This window comes from Oenanthe melanoleuca, unplaced genomic scaffold, assembly GCF_029582105.1.
Source record: "Oenanthe melanoleuca isolate GR-GAL-2019-014 unplaced genomic scaffold, OMel1.0 S001, whole genome shotgun sequence".
Lineage (NCBI taxonomy): Eukaryota > Metazoa > Chordata > Aves > Passeriformes > Muscicapidae > Oenanthe > Oenanthe melanoleuca.
Genome location: NW_026612650.1, coordinates 7,089,020 through 7,109,729, shown reverse-complemented (window position 1 = coordinate 7,109,729; position 20,710 = coordinate 7,089,020). Strand labels below are relative to the sequence as shown.

Here is a 20,710-nt window from a genome sequence, read left to right as displayed (position 1 = left end):
AATAAGTGGAGTTTGATCAAATTTTGCACCTAATGGTGGCCCCTTTATAAGCTGGGAGAAGGTCTCAGATGGCCACTGGCTGGAACTTTAGACTATGAGACTGTCTTGCAGCTGATGCTATTTTTAAGGCGAGAACAGAAATGGGAGGAGGTGACATATGCAGATATGTTTTTCTCTCTCAGGAATCATCCTGATTGGCAAAGAGACTGTGGGATTGGACCCCCCTCTGATCCCTTGGTATTGGCTCTTGAAAAGGGCAGTAAGGCCAATAGAGGGAAACCCAAACAATGCTGCAGTGTGTGCTCAGTAAACCAACACTGTACTCATTCTGATAAGGTTTATCAAACAGAGGCACAAGAACAGGAGCTGATTGACCTGTATAGAGCACCCCCTGAAAAGTCAGAGGAAAAGGAAGATTCAAAGGGATCATTAACTCCTATCCCTACTCCAGCTCCCTCAAGGAAGAAACAAGCTGAGCCATCTCTTCACTGACTTACCCCTAAATTATATTCCCCATTGCCTGACAGCAATAATGAAAATAGTGAAGACGAGGATTTTTACCTACATGATCCCATAGCATCCCAGACCGGAAAACAAAAAAACAACAACAACACAAAAAAAAAAAAAAAAAAAAAAAAAAAAAAAAAAAAAACAAACATCTTTACAAAAGACAGTAAAACCCAGGGGAAGGAGGGTGCTATTTGAAGTTCCCTTTTCTACTATTGATCTGGAGGCATGGGAAAGAGTAGCTAAGAATTACCAAAATCATCCTACAGGCGCTGCTAATCGATTGAAATTTATAATAGTTTATAATCAACAACACAGATTTGATTGGGCAGTTATTCAGTTACTCTTGGATGCCTTAAGTGAAACAGAGAAGCAGATAATTTTGAAAAGAGCAGGAAATCTAGTAGATACCTTCCATAGAATAAGACAAGAGCATGTTAAAGAATTTTTCCCTCTCCAGGATTCACAATGGAATCTGAATGACAAAAGCAGATGGAAAAATTAGAAAATTATCAAGAATTTTTAATAAAAGGAACGGAAAAAGCAATCCCTAAAGCCATAAATTGGTCTGTTCTGTATGCAGTAAAGCAGAGTCTCTCTGAAACCCCTTCTGAATTTTTAGAATATCTGCAAGAGGCAATGCGTCGCTATACATCTTTAGATCCTGGATCTGAGGAATTAGTAAACAATCACTAAATTTATTTTTGGGACAGTCCACAGGGGACATTAGACACAAACTTCAGAAAATTTGAGGGCCAAGGGGGCAGAATTTAGAAACTTTACTAGATGAGGTATGGAGGATTTTCAGGAATTGAGAGGAAGGATGCAAACAAGGGATGAGGAAATTAGTAGCAGTAGTAAGAGGGGAGGAAAAGGGGAGACGTGGACAAAGGCCATCAAGGCAAGGTCCACCCTGACTGGGAAAAGACCAATGTGCATTTTGCAAGAAAACTGGATGCTGGAAAAACCAGAGCCCAGAATGGAGAAAGGGTGATGACCAGAGAAGGGGAGATCGAATAGCAGAGAGTGATTGCACATGTTAAAGAAGACTGAGGAGGACTGGAAAGTCTTTCCCTAATGGACCCTCTGGTTATAATCAAGCTAGGGGATAGGGAAAAGAAAACAGAATTTTTGATACATACAGGAGCAACATGCTTGGTGTTAAATAAAGCATTAATGCCTATAACAAATGAGTTTGTTATGGTAAAGGGAAAAACTGGCCAAACTGAAAGACCGTATTTTTGCAAACCATTAAAATAAACTTGGGAAACAATGGGGAATTCATAAATTTTTATACATGCCTGATTCTCCAAAGGCACATTTGGGCAGAGATTTGTTGGAACAGTTGGAAGCAAAAATCACATTTAAAAGTGGGGAAATTAGTTTGGAGGTAAAGGATCAACAATATGTCTAAGTGCTAAGTTTAGTGTTAAAAATTAGAGACCAAAACTGAGGATGAAGAAGAAATTAACAAGAAAAGAATGGACCAGATGTTCCCGGGTGCACCTCTGGTGCAAGTTAAACCTAAAGAAGGAAAGCAACCCGTCAAGGTTAAACAGTATCCCTTAAAAAAGAAAGATAGAGAAAAGACTAGCCTGGTGTCCTGGTTTGAAGGACAGGTGTCCGCCAAGAAAGGCAGAAATTTTCCTTTGAAGCACAGACCCGAATTCCACTCCCACCAAATATTATAAACGTTTGAATTAAGGACTCTGAGGCAGAGATAAGGGGGTAGGAATAACAGCTCTTTTACTAATATATCTAACTGTACCAGCAGAAACAACAGCAGTTGTTAAAATTACTAACAAAACAGAACAGATTACTCGGTTACAGTCCTTTCTTTAGCTGTGGGCACGCTCTCTCTCGGCGGGAGCGGAGGCGGGAGGGGGCGGCCGCGGCCACGCCGGTCTCAGGGGAGAGCGGCTGGAGCGGGCAGCTCCTCGCTCACCGTTTGGGTTCTGGTGCTCAGCTGTGTCCGCAGAGACTGGAGGCTGGAGCAGGGCAGATGCAGGGCAGGTGATCGCAGAGGGTCTGGCTCTCTCCTGCGTCCGGCCGCGTGGCTCCAAGACCGAGAGGATCCTCCTCCCTGCCCCCGGAAACACAAGTCCCCTCCGGAAGCATGAGAGCCCCTCTCCAAGCCGATCCCACCTACCCCTTTTGTCCAGAGCCCACAAAGATCCGCGGTGCAACCGGCAGCTCCATTGGCATGACAATGGGAAAAATTCTTTAAATTGACACAGCAATAGGAAAAACACTCAACCCCCAACATTATCCACCCCGAATTTTTTCCATGCCAACATGCTACAGCAAATTAAAACTTCTATATTATATACAGACGTGTAGTTACAGGCACCGTATCATAGATAGTTCACCCTAGAACAAGGTCTCCTTGGGGTATGCATCGTGTCTGTCCATCCTTTTGCATCACCCACCAAGTGCAACCTGGTCCTTGAGCGAAAACCACCCCACGAACAGGATTGTCTTTGCTGGAGGGAGAGTTCACCCAAACAGGTTTTCCTAACATGCCTCTCAGGTGTACCACAGGGACCTTATCTCCATCTGGTGTTCCCAGGGGCTCAGATTGGGCAGGGCCTGCTCGGTTAGTGGAACCTCGGGTATTCACTAACCATGTGGCCTTTGGTAGATTGATCTCCCAGTTTTTGAAAGTCCCCCCACCAAGTGCCTTTAAGGTGGTTTTAAGCAGGCCATTGCACCGTTTGACTTTCCCAGCTGCTGGTGCATGGTAGGGAATATGATACACCCACTCAATGCCATGTTCTCTAGCCCAGGTGCTTATAAGGCTATTTTTGAAATGAGTCCCGTTGTCTGACTCAATTCTCTCAGAGGTACCATGCCTCCAGAGGACTTGATTTTCCAGGCCCAAGATGGTGTTCCGAGCAGTGGCATGAGGCACAGGGTAGGTCTCCAACCACCCGGTGGTGGCTTCCACCATGGTCAGCACGTAGCGCTTGCCTTGGCGGGTCTGAGGCAGTGTGATATAGTCAATCTGCCAGGCCTCTCCGTACTTGTACTTGGACCACCGCCCCCCATACCAGAGGGGCTTCACCCGCTTGGCTTGCTTGATGGCAGCGCACGTGTCACAGTCATGGATAACCTGAGAGATGCTGTCCATGGTTAGATCCACCCCTCCGTCTCGTGCCCACTTGTAGGTGGCATCTCTGCCCTGACGACCTGAGGCATCGTGGGCCCATCGAGCTAGGAACAATTCTCCTTTGTGTTCCCAATCTAAGTCTATCTTTGAGACCTCTGTCTGTGCAGCCTGATCTACTTGCTCGTTATGCTGGTGTTCTTCATTAGCCCGACTCTTGGGAACATGAGCATCCACATGACGGACTTTCACGGGTAGCTTCTCTACCCGAGTGGCGATGTCTTTCCACTCATCAGCAGCCCAGATTGGTTTTCCTCTACGTTGCCAGTCAGCCTTTTTCCACCTCTCCAGCCACCCCCACAGAGCATTGGCTACCATCCAGGAGTCAGTGTAAAGGCAGAGCTTTGGCCATTTCTCTCTCTCAGCAATGTCCAAGGCCAGCTGAACAGCTTTGAGCTCAGCAAGTTGACTTGATCCACCTTCTCCTTCAGTAGCTTGTGCAACCTGTCGTGTGGGGCTCCATACGGCTGCTTTCCACTTCCGGTTCATCCCCACAATGCGACAGGAACCGTCGGTGGAAAGGGCATAACATTTTTCATCTGCTGGCAGTTGGTTGTATGGTGGGGCTTCTTCAGCCTGGGTCACTTGCTTTTGCTCCTCTTCGTCAGCGAGACCAAAATCTTCACCTTCTGGCCAGTTTGTAATTATCTCCAAAATCCCAGGGCGATTCGGGTTGCCAATACGGGCGCGCTGCGTGATGAGGGCAATCCACTTGCTCCATGTGGTGTCGGTGGCGTGGTGGGTAGAGGGAACCTTTCCTTTGAATATCCACCCCAGCACTGGCAGTTGGGGTGCCAGGAGAAGCTGTGCTTCCGTGCCAATCACCTCTGAGGCAGCTTGAACTCCTTCATAGGCAGCCAGGATTTCCTTCTCTGTGGGAGTGTAATTGCCTTCAGACCCTCTGTAACTTCGGCTCCAGAATCCCAGGGGTCGGCCTCAGGTCTCACCAGGCACCTTCTGCCAAAGGCTCCAGGACAGATCACGGTTCCCGGCTGCAGAGTAGAGGACATTCTTTACCTCTGGTCCCATCCTGACTGGGCCAAGGGCTACTGCATGAGCGATCTCCTGCTTGATCTGGGCAAAGGCTTGCTGCTGTTCAGGGCCCCAGTGGAAATCGTTCTTCTTGTGGGTGACCAGGTAGAGAGGGCTCACAATCTGGCTGTACTCAGGGATATGCATTCTCCAAAAGCCTATGGCACCTAGGAAAGCTTGTGTTTCCTTCTTACTTGTTGGTGGAGACATTGCAGTGATCTTATTGATGACCTCAGTGGGGATCTGGCGCCGTCCATCTTGCCACTTCACTCCCAGGAACTGGATCTCTCGGGCAGGTCCTTTGACTTTGCTCTTTTTAATGGCGAAACCGGCTCCCAGCAAAATCTGGATGATCTTCTCTCCCTTCTCAAATACCTCTACTGCCGTGCTCCCCCACACAATGATGTCATCGATGTACTGCAAATGTTCTGGAGCCTCACCCTTTTCCAGTGCAGCCTGGATCAGTCCGTGGCAGATGGTGGGGCTGTGTTTCCACCCCTGGGGCAGTCGGTTCCAAGTGTACTGCACGCCCCTCCAGGTGAAAGCAAACTGCGGCCTTCATTCTGCTGCCAAAGGAATGGAGAAAAACGCATTGGCGATGTCAATGGTGGCATACCACCTTGCTGCTTTGGACTCCAACTCATACTGCAGCTCCAGGATGTCTGGCACGGCAGCGCTCAGCGGTGGAGTCACTTCATTCAAGGCACGATAGTCCATAGTCAGTCTCCATTCTCCGTCAGATTTGCGCACAGGCCAGATGGGGCTGTTGAAGGGTGAGTGGGCTTTGCTAATCACCCCTTGGATCTCCAGCTCACGGATCATCTTGTGGATGGGGATCACAGCATCTCGATTTGTCCGGTACTGCCGGCGGTGCACTGTCATGGTGGCAATTGGTACTTGTTGCTCTGTCACTTTCAGGAGCCCCACTGCAGATGGGTTTTCTGATAGTCCAGGCGAAGTGTTCAACTGCTTAATGCTCTCTGTTGCTACAGCAGCTATTCCAAAAGCCCACCTGAACCCCTTTGGGTCTTTGTAGTAGCCATTCCTGAGGAAGTCTATGCCTAGAATAGGTGGTGCCCCTGGGCCAGTTACAATAGGATGTTTCTGCCATCCCTTCCCTGTCAGGCTAATCTCAGCTTCCAGCAAAGTATATTCCTGTGATCCCCCTGTCACCCCAACAATAGAAACAGGTACCTTCCCCACATGTTCTGATGGTATCAGGGTGCATTGTGAACCAGTATCAACTAGTACTCTATGTTCCTGTGGCTTTGATGTGCCAGGCCATCGCACCCACACTGTCCAATAGATCCTGTCATCCCATGCCTCTCCCTGGCTAGAGGCAGGGCCCCTCTAGCCCTGGTTATTATTTCTTTCCTGGGCATACATAGTGGAGGTTCCTTCCAGGGGATCTGACACATCATCCTCCCTTCTGTGATACCCTGCACCTTTACCATGGGAGGTTGAGGCTACCTTCATCTTAGCTCGGTTCCCTCGGTTAGCATTTCCCTCCCTGAGCTGACGCACCCGTGCTGCCAAGACAGAAGTGGGTTTCCCATCCCATTTTCCCATGTCCTCTCCATGGTCTCTCAGGAAAAACCACAGGTCAGCTCGTGGGGTGTACCCTCTCTCCCTATCTGGGGGGCGTTGGGTTCTAGATTTGGGGCCTATGACTCGCACTGGTGCTGCACCGATCTTTCTTATCTCCTCCCTCATCTCCTCCCTCATCTCCTCCATCCTGTTTTGGACCTCTTGGAGGTCCCTGGCCACGGCAGAGACATTGGCCTGCATTGGGCCATTCATCATACTCTCAAAATTTCTGAGTCTTTTGGCAACAGAACCCACTGTCTCTTGGTGGTCATCAGCATTGATCATTGCAATGAAGGTGGTATACTGAGATGGCCCCAGGTTTGCCAGATTCCACAGCATCTGCCCATTGTCATGCTGTCCATCCCTCCCAAAGAGTACCTCTAAGACTGCCACTTCTCTCAGCTGCTGGATCCCTTCCTCAAGAGTTTTCCAGCGCATTCTATGGTGGTACTCCTGCATTCTCTCTTTTTAGACAAACTTCTCTCTCACACTCATTAAAAGCCGGTCCCAGAGGGAAAGGAGGCCTTGCTCCCTTACAAATATCTGGTCCACACCTGAATCCTGGGCCAAGGATCCCAAATTCCTGGCTTCAGTTCCATCCAGTTGCACACCTGTTCCCGTAAGGTCCCAGACCCGGAGTAACCAAGTTGTAAAAGGCTCACGGCCTCGCCGTGCAATGTCTTTACGCAGGTTACGGAGACTGTCGTATGAGAGGTACTCTGTGACAATCTCAATCTCTGGCTCCCTTGCTGGCTGTGAGGACCCTCCTGGCTGATCCCCATTATCTAGGTGCCTCGTTTTGATCTTAGATTTTCTAGTTTCCACAGGGGCAACTGCTACTGGCTGTGGCTGCCCCTGTGATCCGGCTGGAACCTGGACAGATACAACATCTACGGGTTCCACTGCAGCACCATCTGACTCTCCCTCTTCAGGGCAGGGGGAGGGTTTCTCACCAGCTGAAGAAAAGTGCTCCTTCAACATCTGGCTGTGCTCCTTCAACATCTGGCTGTGCTCCTTCAACACCTGGCCAATATCCTTCACTAGAGCTCCCACCCACTCTGGGTGGTTCATTTCTACAGTGGGCTGTGGGGCAGCATCAGGCTCTGGGGCAGCATCCCTAGTCTCCAGAGCAGAGTCATGTTCTGGGGCAACATCCCTGGTCCCTGGGGCAGGGGCACACTCTGGGGCAACATCCCTAGTCCCTGGGGCAGGGGCAGACTTTGGGACAACATCCCTGGTCCCTTGGGCGGGGTCATGTTCTGGGGCAACATCCCTAGTCCCTGGGGCAGGGGCAGACTCTGGGGCCACATCCCTAGTCCCTGGGGCAGGGGAAGACTCTGGGGCAACATCCCTAGTACCTGGGGCAGGGGCAGACTCTGGGGTAATATCCCTAGTCCCTGCAGTAGGTATCAGGGTTGTTAACCAAGCCAATATTCCCTTGTTTCTGAATGCTAAGTAGAGCAGGCCTATCAGCAACGCCAGCCACTGTAGAATAACACTAGCAATTAAAACAGATCTGAAATCCTTGAAAACTGGTGGAATAGCCTCAAAAAACTGGGTGATGGGTTGGGAGAAAATTTCCCTTGTATTCATTACTTCACAGTAAGTACCATTATTGAAATAACCCCAGAAACACGCAGTTAGAGTATGATAGTTCTGGATCCATGTGGCCATTTCCCAGAGAAAATTTAAAAACCATGAATTCCTGACATAATCAATCCACCAAACTAATCGAATAATAGCTACAGTAACTTTGGTGAGAGGGCCCATATTCAAAAAAGGGCTTACAAATGGGAGAGAGGTATCTGTGGCCACATGAAGCCCAAACCAGATTAAACCGGACATGTTGCCCCTCAAGAGAGCTGTTACTCCTGTCTTAACTCTCCTCTTAATGCCCTCGGGCCCCACGTTGGGCGCCAAAATCTGTCCTGGTTTGAAGGACAGGTGTCTGCCAAGAAAGGCAGAAGTTTTCCTTTGAAGCAGAGACCCGAATTCCACTCCCCCCAAATATTATAAACGTTTGAATCAAGGACTCTGAGGCAGAGATAAGGGGGTAGGAATAACAGCTCTTTTACTAATATATCTAACTGTACCAGCAGAAACAACAGCAGTTGTTAAAATTACTAACAAAACAGAACAGATTACTCGATTCCAGTCCTTTCTTTAGCGGTGGGCACGCTCTCTCTTGGTGGGAGTGGAGGCGGGAAGGGGCAGCCGCGGCCGTGCCGGTCTCAGGGGAGAGCGGCTGGAGCGGGCAGCTCCTCGTTTACCGTTTGGGTTCTGGTGCTCAGCTGTGTCCACAGAGGCTGGAGGCTGTAGCAGGGCAGATGCAGGGCAGGTGATGGCAGAGGGTCTGGCTCTCCTGCCTTCGGCCGCGTGGCTCCAAGACCGAGAGGATCCTCCTCCCAGCTCGCCGGAAACACAAGTCCCCTCCGGAAGCATGAGAGCCCCTCCCCAAACCGATCCCACCTACCCCTTTTGTCCAGAGTCAGCAAAGATCCACGGTGTAACCGGGCAGCTCCATTGGCATGACAATGGGAAAAATTCTTTAAATTGACACAGTAATAGGAAAACACTCAACCCCAACAAGTGTTACATCCAATGCCATAGTATCAGAAACCACCTCATTCTTAGTTACAATGCTTATTTTAGTTTTTTAGCCAATCACATATTTCTATGAACTTTTCTAGCGTTTCTTTACACCTATCATTAATTGCTTTGCTTCTCAGGCTTTGCTGCAATATGTCATTTTTCAACCAATCATATAACACTTCACAAACCCATATTGATACATCTTAGTCTTCTAACTTTATAACAGGTTCTATTGCTAAACTTGAAAATCTTTTCCTATCTTAGTTAACACACTGCTTTGCTTACAAATACATATCTCTGTTTGGTTAAAACAAAATTCTACTTAAACTACAAACTTATATTCTTGTTTTATATCTATTTTACTTTTAATGCTCTAATTCTCCAAGCTTTCTCCAAGGTCTTAGGTCGAACCTTGTTTCCATCTCTGTCTCTGAGCCTGTATGCACAAGGCACTGAGAGCTCTCCATGCCTGCATTTCATACACCATTTCTCATCTCTGCCTCCCATTTCCTGCTCTAACTGGAACGTGGGGACACTTTCTCAGTCATGTCCCTCACTGGGACTGAGTATCAGAAACTTTGGAGTTTGACTGAAATCTTGAGAGGTTTCCTAACAAACCACGGTTCTGCCTTGATTTCCTCTGGTTTGGTGCAGTTCTTTTGGAAGGTTTTCAACTCCAGTTCAGGTAAAATATGTCAAAGAGCTTCTTAAATATTTCTATAGAAATATCCATTCCTATTTTAAAGGGTATATTTTATTACTGTTCTCTTTAGAGCAGAGGTGATTGCAGCATTCTGTGGTTGATCTTTGTGAAAAATGGATTTATGAATGATTCTCAAAGCCTGACTGAAAGCTCGCATAGTCTTGTACATTTGTATGCAAACTCTGAGAGCGAGCTAGAACTAGAAACAACTTTCAAACCATGGCTTTGCAAAAAGACCAGATATTTTGGAGAACTAGAACTGTAGAACATGTCTTGTGGCAAGACCACGTAGGGTAAAATAAGAGGTGATTGGTGTTAGAAGTATTAGCACCATGTGTGGCAAAGGTAATAGGCTAAAAACCATTTCTAAGGTATTTTAACCAGGAATTAACATGACTTTTGATACAATGGCTTTGAGTTTTCCATCTCTTATGCTTCACACTTCAACAAGATTGATTATGGAATAAAATCTTTTCAAACGCCTCTCAGTTGCCCTGTCTCTGTAGAGCTAGGATTTCCCAACAGTGCTGTGTCCCTGGACATCAGTCCCCGAGAGGAAACTGAAGGAAAACTTCTCGAGAATTCCACGTCATATTCAAACTCCAAAGTTTTAATGGTTCCCACTGAGGGATAGGACTCAAAATGTGTCCCCAGGTTCCAGTTAGAGCAGAACACTGGTGGCAGGGATGACAGGTGGGGACAAACAAGGGAAAGGTGTCTCTGATGCTCAGCAAACCTGGATGTGTTTCAGGAATGCAAAGGGCCAAGGCTGAGCCCCAGCCCCTGGCAAGGCAGATCCTGTTCCTCCCTCATTGCTCAGGGCTCTTCCCGGGCCTCTGGGCTCTGGGGATGTGCAATGCCAAGGGCAGGACCATGGGGCGGCCCCTGCCAGGCTGCTGAGCAGGGACAAGGAGGCAATGAGGCCCCAGCACAGCAAGGCTCACTTGTCCCCTGCTGGCCTCAGGCCCAGGGCCAGCAGCCGTGGCCCAAGTGCTGCAGCAGTTGGCTCTGGCAGGGCCTTTCAGCTGCTGCCCATCCCTGTGCCCTCTGCAGCCCAGGCTGTCCTACAGTGTCCATGCCCTGCGCCTCTGTCCCTGCAGGCTGTCGTCATCCCCCGGCTGCCCCACCTCGCTGGCCCTTCCTTTGCTGACAGCTCTGCGTCCTGCCTGCCTCTGCCTGGCCACACAAAGCCTTGGGCTGCTCCAGACTCCTTCTGGGGGACGTGTTGCACCACAGCCCTACCCTGGGACAGAAATTCCTTTCTCCTTGGTTCAGTCTGGGCCTCCCCACCTGCACTTGGCATTAATTCTTTCTTTCTCTGGCTATTCTCTCCTATGTCAAAAGGACCCAGCATCTCTTAATCACCCTTCAATCTGTCCCAGGGCTCTCCTCTGCTGTCCTCAGTCTCCATCCCACTGAGCACAGAGTTCCCTTTCCCCTATATAGTGGTCATGTTCCCAAAGCCTTATAATCCCACCTTGGGAGATCTCTTAGCCCTCTCCAAGGTGTTTTTAAATGAAAACATTCTGCTCCTAATCTAAGAAAATCACCAGAGACACAAGACCAGCCTGTCCTGTTTGTCCTGACTACTTTTGTCTGGGGGCAACCCTTGGATATATGGAATTTGGAAGTCCATATTCTAATTTTGGCCATGATCCCTGGACAAGAAGGCCGGTTCTTCTCAATATGAAGGAAGGAACAGAGCCCCACTGTTTCAATGGCTGATGTGAGCTGACCACCAGAAGCCAAGGCCAGCCAGAGCTGGAAGGTTTTTCTCTGAGAGGTACCCTTGCATATAGGAAATGTTTTAGAGACTGTACCAATTCTGGCAATGGGCATCTGACAACAGGGACAGTTCTGTTCCATAGCAAGGAAAGCACAGAGCCTAGGTGCTCCAGGAGCTCATGAGAGGCAGCCCTTGGTATTCCAAGAACAGGAAGACCTGTTCCATGTTCCCTCAGTTCCATGGGGCCCACAATGTCCCAATGGTCCCTGGCTTCCTTGACACCCTGAGGTGCCATAATGCCCCCTTGGTAACATGTGGCCCTGAAGGGTCTTAATGGTCTCCATGGTTCCAAAAAGCCCCACGAAGTCATAATGATCTCTTGGTTCCACGAAGCCCTGCTGTGTTACCGTTGCCCCTTGGTTTCATGGGGTCCAGTGGTGTCACAATGATCCCTTTGGTTTCATGAGGTCCCCACAGTGTCACAGTGATCTCCATAGGAAGGAAAGAACCAAGTCCCAGTGCTGCAGGGGCAGTCAGCAGAGACCAGGACCAGCCAGACTTGATGGTACTGGCAGATTTTGCCTGGGGACAGCCCTCAAATACAGAATTTTAGAGGTGGAACCCCAATTTCAGAAATGAACATCTGGTCGAGAAACATGATTCTTTTCCATAGGAAGGAAAGCACAGAACACCAAATGAAAGTGGCCATCAGAGGCCAAGTCCAGTAAGAGCTCTCTGTCCTTTTGTGTAAAAGCAACCCTTGGACATAGGGAATTTTGGAGGTGGAATGCCAGTTTTGGTCATTTATGAATAGATAAGAAGATTGGTTCTTTTCCTTAGGAAGGAAAGCACAGAGCCCAAGTGTTTCAAAGGCAGAAAAGGAGAGAGGTGGATCCTAGGAGGCCAAGCCAGCCACGTCTGTTTGTTCTGGAAGCTTTTGTTACAGAGGAATCCTTGGATATACGGAATTTGGGAAGAGGAATCTCAATTTTGACCACAGACACCTTGACAAGAGGGACGGCTCCTTTCCATTGGAAGGAAACCTCTGAGCCCCAGTGCTTCAAAATCAGGTGAGAAGCCATAAGGTAGCCCCAAGAGGCCAAGGGCAGCCAGACCTGTTTTTCCTGGCAGCTTTAACTTGGGAGCAATCCTTGGATGTGTGGAGTTTTGGAGGTCGAATCCCAATTTTGGCCATGGCCACCTGGTAAAGATGGATGGTTTTTTTCTTATAGGAAAGAAAGGAGCAAAGCCCAAGTGTTTTGGAAGAAGATGAGAATGGCCACCCTTAGGCCAAGCCAGTCTGACCTGTCTCTCCTGGCACTTTTCATCTGGGGGCTATCCATGGACAAAGGCATTCTGGAGGTAGAATCTCAATTTTGGTCATAGGAGAGGAAGAAGAGTTCTTTTCATTAGGAAAGAAAGCACTGAGTCCCAGTTTTTCACAGGCACACGGGAGCCAGCCATCAGGTAGCCAAGGCCACCAAAGTTTTCAGTCCTGGCAGCTTTTGTCCAGGAGCTATCCTTGGATAACAGGAAATTCTGGAGGCATTCTGCCCATGGGTGTCTAGTTGAGATGGATGGTTTCTTCCCATAAGAAAGAAATCACATAGTCCCAGTGTTTCAAAGGCAGATGAGAGGTGGCCCCTGGGTGGCCGAGGCAGCCAGATCTGTCTGTCCTGGCAGATTTCATCTGGGAACAGTCTTTTCATATAAGGAAATTTGGCAGAGGAATCCCAATTCTGGCCATGGGAACCAGGAGGAGAAGGACAGCTCTGTCTTGTAGGAAGGAAAGCCCGGAGCCCCAGTGCTTCAGGGGCAGATGAGCAGTGGCCCTCAACATGCCAAGGTCAGCCAGACCTGTCAGGTGGCCCCAGGAGGCTCAGCCAGCCAGACCTGTTCCATGTTCCATTGGTTCCATGGGCCCCACAGTGCCACCAGGGTCTCCTTAATTCCATGAGTCCCCGTAGTGTCACAACATTCTCCTTGTCACAATATTCTCCTTGCTTCTGTAGTGTCACAAAGGCCTCTTGCTACCATATGGTCTGGCAGTGTCACCATTGCCCCTGGGCTCCATGTGTGACAATGGTTCTCTGCTCCTTGGTTCTACAGACCCACAGCTTCATCACGGACCCTTGGTTCCATACAGGTCCTGAGTATCACAATGGTCCTCCTGATTCCACGAGGCACCAGAGTGTCACAATGGTCTCTGTGGTTCCATGAGGTTCCACAGTGTCTCCATGATGTCCCTGGACCCGCATTGTCACAACTGACCCATGGTTCCATGAGGTTCTGCAGTGTCACCATGTCCCAGACACCTCGGGATGAGCTGTCAATCAGTCACACAGGGGGCTGGTGCTGACCCAGGCTCTGATTGCCCGAGCAATCACAAGTTCCACCTGGGGGGAGGCCCACAAAGGCCCAGGGGCTTAAAACACAGAACAGGAGCTCAGCCCATGGTCTGTACCCTGCCTTCTGCTGGGGTCTGTGTCTCACCCACACTGGAACCCCAGGAGTTGGTAGCCATGTGTGTGTCTTTCTATAGAGCTTCTGTCTTTCTGTCCCTCTCCTCTCCTCTCCTCTCCTCTCCTAATGCTCTTCATAAGGGACAATTTTTGGTATCTCAACAACTAAAGTGTTTAAGGGTTTCTAAGATTGCATGGATTAAGTTAATGAAGTTCCTGCTATGACAAGTGTTTTAAATTGAATTGGATGTTGTATTAAATCCTTTTCAAGCATTCCTTGATTTTCTATACATTGCCAGTAAAATTTTGTGTCATTTTGACCTCTTAAGAATATCAGGGATTCTCCTGTGCACCAAGGTCGAGTAAAGGAACCTTTGGTCACCCCCAGCATTTCAGTGTTCTGGGGTGTTACAGCCCCTCAGGCTCACAATGGCCTCTTGTTTCCATGAGGCCCCACAGTGTCACACTGGCCCTTGGTTCCATGAGCATCTGGAGTGTCACACAGGGTGATGCCATTTGTCCTTGCTGCCCCTCCCATCCCAGTGCCCCAGGAACAGCCCCGAGCCACCTGTGAGGGACATGCCCTTCTGGGCCAGGCCTGGGCTCAGCCCTTGGCCTTTCTGCTGCCTCCAACCAGCCCAGGCCTTGCTCAGCATTGCAGTTCCTGCTCACAGCCTTTGGCTTCTGCAGTCCTGCCCTCAAGGATCTGCTCTCACCAGTTAAAAACAGGGCCACGACACAAATATCCTTTTCAAAGGCCTTTATTTAGACAACTATGGGTGGGGGAACTCAAGGGGCTGTGCACGCCACTGCTGCTCCCACTGGATACTGCTGAGAAGGAGACACCAATTGAATCTGCTGCTTACACTGCAGAGCCAGGGGCTCTCTCCTCACAGGGGTTCCCATGAACTCACTTTGTCCCACGTAGTCTAAGGAGTCATCCTTCCGTGGTGCTTTCTAGGTGATGGTGAGGTGATCGTGGGAAGATGGAAGCTATCCATGTGTAGCTTGATGTTCTGCACACCTAATGGTGTCTCTTCTAGATTTAGATCTTATGCCTGCTCATTGCTTTTAGGAATTTTAGTGTTAATCAAATTTCTGCCTGAGAGCTAAGCATCATGGGAGTCTCTCAATTTGTTTATTATTGGGCGGTGTCAGCATTTTGATGAGCAGGTGGGGAGCAGCGGAGGCCTTGCTCAACGGAAGGTAAGGGGGAAACTGAGGATACAGGAATTGCGGGGGAGGGTACAACTTGGAGCACAGGAGACTGAAACTGGGGAGTACAGATTCAACAATAACAGCCTAAAACAACAGAGCACCCCAACAACGCAACACAGAATACCCAACCAGATAAGTGCTACAGCCCAAGGTTTTTCACGGTTTATCTATTTCACTGGGTAGTGCGGGAACCTGGACAAATCCATGCCACTCTTCCCCGCCTAGGTCACACTGCTCTTGCACCGGTGACCACACGCATGGCACAGCCGGAGGCAGCTATAAACAGTGAGCCCTTGCTGAACTTACAGGCCCGCTGGGACAGCAGCTCTACCCAGCGCCTGCCCAAATTTGCCCAAGTCCTGCCGCAGCGGGATAGGCCTGTCTGCCCCGGGACGCCGGCGGCCTCGGACCTGGGTAGACCTGGCCTCCCGCAGCCACCCCACACTGGGGTAGACCTGCTTGCTGAAGCCTGTTTTGGGAATGGGCAGACTAGGCCATCAACTACCGTCATTCCAACTGGAATTCCAACTTGTTAACCTTCCTGCCTACAACCCACTCTGCTCTCCCCTTCTTTTCTCTGCCTTTGCCTGCTTCCTGACACACGATAAACCCACAACACACTCTACCTACCCGCCCAGCCTTGCTCCGCATCTCACCATTCTCAACTGTCTGCACCCACCCACCTACACCTGCCCACCCAGCGCCCTTTCACACACACCTACACCTCACAGCCCACTGCCCCTTGCAACACACCTACACCTCACAGCCCTTTCCCCACACACCACTGTCCTCACATCCTCACCCCTCTGCCCATGCCTCCCAGCTGCTCCTGCCTTTGGAGCCAGCCACACCTTTCCACTCACCACTGCCCTGCACCTGGATACACCTGGTCACCAAGGAACCTGGCTGAGCCAGGAACAACTTTCTTCTGCATTCTAAACCGTCCCCATGGAAAACCCTCAGCAGTGTAGTACCCTGGAGTCAGGTGGAGCTAGCAGCCCCATCCCACCCACAAAATTAATTTCAAAATCAATAAATATTTCAAACAATAAACCTTTTTTTAAATTTTTTATTGCTTTCTATTTAAACAAGGAATATATATAAGAAACATTTTATTACTTATTCTTCTGCATCAGAACCACTCCCTGCCATGCTCCTGAGGAGCCTCTAACCTTTACTCAGCCTGCCCACACACTCACCCACAGAAACTGCTCACAGCAGAGCCTCACTCAATTTCTACAACACCAAACATCACTGTAGAGAGCAGGGAGAGGAATCATGTAAATGTGGAGGAACCACTGGAGCTATCAGTCCCCAGCCTGACTTGCTCGGCTTTGGGATTGGTCTTTTTGTGATGCAGGGAACGCATGGGGGCAGGAGAACAGCCAAATCCCACCTCTGGGACACACAGAGATGTTTGCAGAGAAACAGACAGAGGCAGAGACAAATGGGCACAGAGAAACACACCCACAAACACAGAGACAGGGCATAGCTTTGCTGCAGGACTTCATTGATCTTTTAAGGGAAATGACCCTGGGCTCCAAGGGCATCATTGGCATCCTCCAGGGATGATCATCTCCTCATGCTGCTGGAGAGGGACAGGATGTGGGAGTCACCAAGACTTCCAATCCTAAAAGGGTCAAGCATGACTCTTCTGTGTCCACTGGACATGAGAAAATCCTTATCCCCACTCCTCTCTCTGCAAGCACTGCTCACCTAGTCAGCCACAGAAGCAGTCAGGCATTTCTGTCACACAACGCTCACCAGCTTTTCAGCCATAAGGGGCTGAGGGAAAAAAGAATCATTAGAGACACACTCATGGGCACTGGGCTGGACTGGGAGGAAAGGGGAAAGCAGAGGGATCCTTGAGAAAAGGCCAGCAGAAAGCAATGGAGTGCAGGACCTACTTCATCCCTGCCCAGAAGCACTGGGGTCCTGGTCAAGAGGCACAGCTGGGGCAGGGGCTGTGTCTTGGGTCATCCAGGGGGGTGCTGGGGTGACAGGGATGGAAGGTAGAAGGGGCCCTGGAGAAAAAGCTTCACTGGGAAAATTCCATGGGGCAGGGGTGTTGTCGGGGTATCAGTAGGGGTGCACTGGGCTGTGCTGGGACAGACTGGGATTGCCTGGAGTGTGGTGACCATGTGGGGTAGGGTCTCAGGCCAGCAGAATACATGGTGCCTACAAGCAGTGTTTTCAGGATCTCAACATTCTCTAGATCAATCTCCAGAAGGACCAGGAGACCTTGCAGGTCCCTGGGATGTCCCTAGTGCCAGCAAGGGACAATAGGACCAAACTGCCCCCAATTCCTAGAGAGGATGCCCTCAAATCCCAGCAGCCCACTCAGCTCCCAGAGATCATTTAATTCCCTTGCACAAGTGCCTGGAAGGGTAAAAAATGCTTGGTCTGGGTTGGGCTTTGTGGGGCTCAGGGTAAACACAGGTGCAGGGATCAGGGTGGAGGTGGAGACAACAGGATGGGAATTCAGGGCCTCCAGGGAGGATCAAATACACTATAATGGGGTGACCTGAAGAGTCCAAGGGATGGGGCTGAGGGTGGGGAAGAGGCCCTGTTGGATGCAGGGGAGAAGAGAGGAATTCCGTTGTAGGAACAGGGGACTGCACAGGCAAGGCTTGATGGAGAAAGAAAAAACACGACAGATGAGGAGAAAACCGACAGTACTGGAACATGGTTTGGGAGTAGGTGAGGAGTCCAGGAAGGGCATCAAGAGAGCCCTGTGTTGCCAGGGAGAAAGGCAAAGGACTGAGGGGAAAAAGGGAGAAAAAGGAATTAGGAATGATCAGTGGGAAGGCATTTGAACGATACAACAAAGAGGAAAACCTGGGGAGGAGATGTCCGAAGAGGCCAAAAGGATGGGATGGGAGGTTACAGGGCCAAATCATGATATCAGGCCTCACCTTGTCCTGGACTGGGGGCACAGCAGGATGGAGAAGAGCAGGGTCACACTGAGCACAGCCACCTTCATCATCCTTTTGCACTGGGCAGAGCTCCCTGAGGCTGCAGCAGGGCAGGAGCACCTTTAGCCCTGCCAGGACTCCTCCCTGCCCCTTTCCCAACAGCCCCCAGACCAAAGCCCAGCCTGGCACTGACCCCAGCGCTGGCCACAAACCCAGCCCTGGACAGAGTCCATCCTACCTGTAACACACATCCAGCCCCCTTGTCCATCATCCCTGCAGCTTCCTGCATGGGGCAGCTGCCCCTGCAAGGGTCCAAGGGGCTGGGCAGGGAGCCAAAGGCAATTGTATCCCCGCTCCAACACAATCCATCCTCCAGCAGTGCCCCAGAGCCAGATCCCTGCATCTCCCAGTGCTCCTCCCTTCCCGGAGCTTTCCTTGCAGGACACTCTAGAGCTGACCCAGCCCCAAATATTATGTTGGGAGAACAATGGGGTCATGGGCAATAGGATCAGCCACATAGCTGGGATCTCCAGGCCATGGGGGATGGTGAACACCTGCAAACAAGGCTGAGGCTTTGGGAATTGCTCAGGTGTAGCACTTCCCACATCCACAGCACCCCATTTCCCAACCCTGCAGGCACCAAACTGGTCCTGTCTGCAGCCCCACAGCAGAGCCCAGAGGGGAATACACCCTGCCCTGCCTCTCACCCTGTCACACCTGCAGCCACTCTGCCCTCTCAGAGCACCTGGTCCCTCTCTGCACAGCTGCCCCACACAAAGAGTCCCAGGGACCCCATCCCCAACAAGGCTCCAATGGCCCCCCTGCTCCAGTCTGGAACCTGGCTACAGCTCCCCAAGGGCTTCTGTCTCCACAAAGGGTCTCTGCAATGCCCTGGCCAGCAGAATGCCACGACAGTAGAAATCACATGGACACACACAAAGAGCTATAGGTTTGCTGAAGGGGTTTATTGATCATTCAAGAGAAATTTCACTGGGCTCGAGGGAAATCAGGGCAGTTATTCAAGGATGATCATTCCCTGATGCCTCTGGAGCAGGCTGGACATGGATGTCACCAATTCTTGCAATCCTAAAACACAGTGCCCAGAATGTGACCCACCAGGAGCCACCAGAAGCCACCAGGACAGGAGAGGGGCCTTGTCCCCACCCCTCTCTCTGCAGGCACTGCTGACCTACCCAAGGAGAACAAGAGCCAGGCGCTTCTGCCGCAAAGGACCCACCAGCTTTTCAGCCACAGGGGGCTGGGGACAAAAATTACTTGTTAGAGACACACTGGAGGCACTGGGCTGGACTGGGGAGAAAGGGGAAAGTGAGGGAATCCTGGGGAAGGGGCCTGTGGGAGCAATGGGAGGCAGGAGCTGCTGTGCTCCTGCCCAGAAGCTCTGGGGCCCTGGCCAAGAGGCACAGCTGGGGCAGGGGCTGTGTCCTGGGCCATTCAGGGGGTCCTGGGGTGACAGGGATGGGAATGGGGGGTCCTGGTCAAGGGATTTCCCTGGCAAAACTCCAAAGGGCAGGGGTATTGTCTGGGGTGTCAGTAGGGGTGCAGTGGGCTGTGCTGGGACAGACTGGGATGGCCTGGAGTGCAGTGGCCATGCAAGGGGAGGGTCTGACACTGGCAGAACTTGTGGTACCAACCAGCGGCATCTTCAGGATTGTGACATTGTCTAAATCCATCTGCAGAGAGATCAGGAGACCTCACTGGCCACTGGGATGTCCCTGGTGCCAGCCAGAGATGGGGGGAATAACCAGTTCCCCAATTCCCTGAGGGGATGCCCTCCAATCCCACCCCACACTCACCTCCCAGAGATCATTTTCAGTTCCTTGCAGGAGTGTCTGGGAAAGGAGAACAAACCATGGTTCTGGATTGGAACATGTGGGGCAACAAGGGTGCAGGGACCAAAGGGGGGCAGGAAAAGAGATGGGAATTCAGGGCCTCCAAGGGGTTGTGGTGAGGCAGGAGGGACCCAAAGACACTGAGCTGGTGTGAACTGGGGAGGCCAAGGGACTGGGCTGGGGATGTGGAAGGGGCCCTGTGTGGGACGCAGGGGAGAAAGGAATTCCAGTGTAGGGACAGGGGAGTGAAACAGAGAGGGTTGGAGTGGGCAGAAGAAGTGGGACAGATGAGGAGAAGACAAAACTGGGACAAGGTTTGTGGGTGCCAGGTGAATCCAGGAATGATGCCAGGAGACACCACTGCAGTGGCCAGGGAGAAAAGCAAGGGACTGGGAGAAAAAGGGAAAGCAATTGGGAATGATCAGTGAGAGGGCATTCATAGACCCTGGGTAGGACAAAAAGGGGATCCCAGGGAGATTTCAGAAGACAGCAAGGATGGAAAGCTACAAAGGACAGGATGTGGGGACACCATGAATTGGGTCCTTACCTTGGTCTGTGCCAGGGGGCACAGCAGGATGGAGAAGAGAAGGGCCACGCTGAGCACAGCCACCTTCATTTTCCTCTAGCACTGGTAGTGCTGGTTGAGGCTATGCCAGGTGAGGAGCACATTTATCCCTTCCAGGACTCCTCCCTGTGCCCTCCTTGAGAGCCCCCAGGCCAAAGCCTGGCTTGGCACAGCCCCCAGCCCTGGCCACAAGCCCAACCCTGGCACAGAGTCCATCCCACATGTGGCTCAGATCCAGCCTCCTCACCCATCATCCCTGCAGCTTCCTGCATGGGGCAGCTGGCCCCAGAAGAGCCCAGGAACCTGAAGGGGCCAAGTGGGGTGGGCAGGGATCCCAGGGCAGCTTTGGGACCCTTTGGGGACAACCTCTACTCTAACACAATCCAT

The 20,710-nt window shown here is 50.8% G+C and overlaps 1 long non-coding RNA gene across 1 annotated transcript; it reads right to left on the bottom strand.

Annotated features, from left to right (window-relative positions):
• Positions 1–18,854: 18,854 nt before the first annotated feature.
• Positions 18,855–20,379, bottom strand: LOC130266216 (uncharacterized). The gene is made up of 4 exons (XR_008842771.1): positions 20,306–20,379; positions 19,723–19,758; positions 19,102–19,166; positions 18,855–18,994 (listed from the first exon to the last, which is right to left on the bottom strand). It is a non-coding gene; the product is annotated as an uncharacterized LOC130266216 (long non-coding RNA).
• Between the last annotated feature and the right edge of the window lie 331 nt (positions 20,380–20,710).